Source organism: Triticum dicoccoides, chromosome 2A, assembly GCF_002162155.2.
Source record: "Triticum dicoccoides isolate Atlit2015 ecotype Zavitan chromosome 2A, WEW_v2.0, whole genome shotgun sequence".
NCBI classification, from domain to species: Eukaryota; Viridiplantae; Streptophyta; class Magnoliopsida; order Poales; family Poaceae; genus Triticum; species Triticum dicoccoides.
In genome coordinates, this window is record NC_041382.1 from 590,689,538 (window position 1) to 590,693,502 (window position 3,965).

The window sequence follows — 3,965 nt, forward strand, 5'->3', positions numbered from 1 at the left end:
TTTTTTCTAGGTCAAAATGACTTATATACCCAAAGAAGGGCACCGGAGGTGGGCCGAGCAGGCCACAACCCCCCAGGGCACGCCAGGGGGCCCTGGCGCGCCAGGTGGGTTGTGCCCACCTGGTGGCCCCCTCTGGTAGTTATTTACTCCAATAATTCTTATATATTCCATAAAAAATCCCCGTGAAGTTTTAGCTCATTTGGAGTTGTGCAGAATAGGTAGCCTGACATAGCTTTTTCAGGTCCAGATTTCCAGCTACCGGAATTCTCCCTCTTGGTGTGTACCCTGCAAATTATGAGAGAAAAGGCATTAGAATTACTCCAAAAAGCATTATTATTAATAAAAACATTATAAATAACAGTAAGAGAACATGATGCAAAATGGACGTATCATTGGGCTACAAGTAAAGCTGACTCATCCAGCTCTGGATAAGATTTGCTCTCATTGTCTTCGCTCGAAGACATAGGATTTTGGTTGAGCATCACTTCAGTCACTCTGACTTTGTTCACTTGGACCTCACTTAATAGTACGGTGGTTCCTATGACTCAACAAAGAAGAAAAGGAAACTACGAAACAACCATGTTTTAGCATTCCATAGTCTTCAAGTGAATATCCTCACATGTCATAATCTTCATCGTGAATGTCTTCAGGAACCACCATTGTCTTTAATGTCTTCACACATTTTTAGGGGTCATCTCTGGTAGGTAAACCAAATCAATAAGGGACTACTACCCGTGTTATCCTGCAATTCTCACAAACATATTAGACCCTCAAGCAAGTTTGTCGTCAATACTCCAAAATGAACTAGCGTTGGCACTAGATGCACTTACAATCTCCCCCTTTTTGGTGATTGATGACAAACTGGTTGAATTTTTCAACGGGGATAAAAGTATGTGAGAGTTAAGGATAAAGGCATTGTCTTCATAAGTTGCAAAAGGCTCCCCCTGAAGATGTGCATATAAGTAGTTTGCTTTTCAATGCAAATGCACATGACAGGTTTTACTTTATGGAGATCCTCTTCAACTTACGAAGACAATTCATCATGCACATATAAGAATAACGAAGATAATGACATGCATAATCACAAATGGTCGTCTGCAGAATAACTTCATGCGAAATTTATCATCGCATCACAAAGTAGTAGCAAAAGTAGCAGACGACCATCGAGTTTAAGTGTTACAACTCAAGAACCAGATAGTTTTAAAAAAAGAGTTGTAAGAACTTAGCAAAAGTAAGAATGAAACCACCCATATGGACCCGCTTGAAGACTATCAACCTCATTGCTTCTCCCCCTTTTGTCAGTAAGGACCAAAAATGTTTGGAGACATAGAGGATCTACTCATTCCCAGTTGGAGTAGAAGAGGGAGCAGGGTCGACGGTGGAGTTTGGTGGTGCAGACGGGCCTGACGCAGAATCACGATGCAGTGCAGCCATCCTAGGGTCGACTAGGACACCCAAAAGCCTTTCTCTTCTCAGCTTCATTGTGCGCTTGAACACATTTCTGCACATAGTACTTCATGCGTCCGCGTGAGCCTTTGTCTTCGTCATGCTTCTTGGTGAACTCGGCCTTGAGATCATTCATCATCTTCTTGAAGATTTGTACATCAGCCACACTGAGCATGGCCATGTGCTTCCTGAAGTGTGCCTTCTCATAATCAATCTTGTTCTTGATCTAGACGATTTTCTGAGCCAAGGCCAGTTCATTGGCAATGGCTTCGTAAAACGTGACGCTGATGTCCACTGGCAGCTGAAGATCATCAATGTTGATGATTTGGCCCTCAAACCATTCATCAGTGAAGTTGTTCAAAATATCAACATCAAAGGGAGGCAGATCTTGAAAGATCTCGGCCTCTTGCTTGCTCTTTATCAGCATCTCTAGAGCTTCATCACCAAGATCTTCATAACTGGACAGATCAATGGTGTCTTCCTCGTTGTGCAGAACGACAGCAGGAGTCAGATCATGCCCAGTAATTTTCTTGGGCTTCTTAGTCTTCTTAGAGACACGAGACAAGTCTTCAGACTGCACACTGGGTTCAGGAGGTGCAGTTGGCAATGGCTTCACAGTCAAAGCTGTTGGTGCAGCAGAGGGCTTCGAAGCTTTAGTCTTTTTCTTCTTTTGCTTCGGTGGTGCAGGTGCATCTTCAGAGTCTGCGTCATAAGCAAATTGATCCACCGTGGCCCTCTGAGCAGCAATGTGAGAGAGACACCCATCAAAGCTAGTGAATGGGCCGATGACATTGGGATTGGTATCTCGTGTGCCATCCGGCCTTGGAGAAGACGGACCAGGGTTGAAGTGGAGTCCGAGCTCCTTCCTGTCTTGGCAGCTGACTCCTTTGTGCACTGATAGTTGCGCTTGAAGAGATTGTCATCACGACGCCATAGAAGAGAAGATGGGTCGGCATTCTCTGGCTAAGGTCCATGGACCATGCAAGGATAGAAACCATGAGCAATAACTTCAGGCTTCGACTTGGGTTGCAGATTCTCGTACAGAATATCGCCCCACGGGCGCTTGATGGCATTCTTCTCGGCATATTCAGCAGTGACGATATTGTACTTGAACCACTGTTTAGCCCAATATCTTCGAATCCATTGGATCCTGGTCTTGTGTTGATTATAGTTCTCCTCAGGATCAGTCTTGTACATTTCATACAGATTCGGTGGCAGATCGAGAGCAGTATTTCCACGGTGCTGCGTGCCACCCTTCCTTGCAGATTTCTCAGAAGCCATAATATTCAGACAAATAGGCTCCAAGACAGTGAAAGGCTTCCGTCTACTTGTCAGACAAGAACTGGCTTCAAGGGAGTGAATATGATGCTGTAAGAATTCTGCAAATGAATGCAGACTATGAGAACCAAGGGATTCTCCCATGGACATGTACATGTGACAACATTAGAGACGTGAGGGGAAGGGGAAGAGGTCATATGCATTCTTAGAAGATTTTGAAGATAAATCAGTTTGAAGACATTGACCTCATAGTGTGAAGACATTCACTTATTTGAAGTGAATTGGTTCCAGATTTGTACAAATCCATGAATAAGTACAAGTGAGGAATCTAACTAGTTATGAAGCATAAGTGTATATACTTTGCAAGATATGAGATTCAGAAAGAGACAGATCCAGATTTGGAAGTGTAGAAACCACTTTTGGTTGAAGTGGATGGATTTGACAGATCAAAAAGGCTAAAAAAAGTGAGATTTATTTACCACAGACGAACTGCTAGACGAGGTAGAAGGGAGGCTGAGCAGTCCAATCTCCCGCGCCCTAACCTGGCGGCAGAAGACACCTACGACGGCGGCGGAGAAGATGTGGTCTGCGACCGGTGTGAGGACGATGTCGAAGAGGTCGCGGCAGCTAAGCGCTTCGTCTCCGGTGTCGACACAAGCTAGCGGAGGCGCTAGGGTTTGAGCGGGGTGGCGAGGTGGAAGAGGAGATAATGAGCACGCTTGGGTGTGTATTTATAAGGTAAAGGGATGTGCGGCGTAATTACGCAAGTGCCCCTGGCATTTCACATCTGATGGACATGTGGCATGCATGCAACTCCATGAAAGTTGTTCCATGTTCCCACGCACGCCTGGTTTGTCGGGTGGTCGTTCCGGCTTCTCCGTTATTCAGGCAAAGGAGATATAGCATTAAAATCAGTTTTAAATGTGTGTCTCTATATCTTCAGCTAACAAGGACACAGTGAAGACATTCGACACGTTTCAACAGAATGCATATGACTAGATAGACAGAATTTGAGGAAGAAGCACAGATGGGGTTAGGGTCCGATCACATTCACTTAGTTCAGAAAGATGCAAATTTGAAGACATAGCTATAAGTGAATGTTGTAGAGGACAGAACACACATATCCATCCACTTGCGAAGATAAACGTTGAAGTCATATCAATGTTGAAGACAAACCAAATGCAAAGATAATGCAATTATGACGCCAAATGAAAATCTTTGAGAAAGTTTGGTGGTGGCGT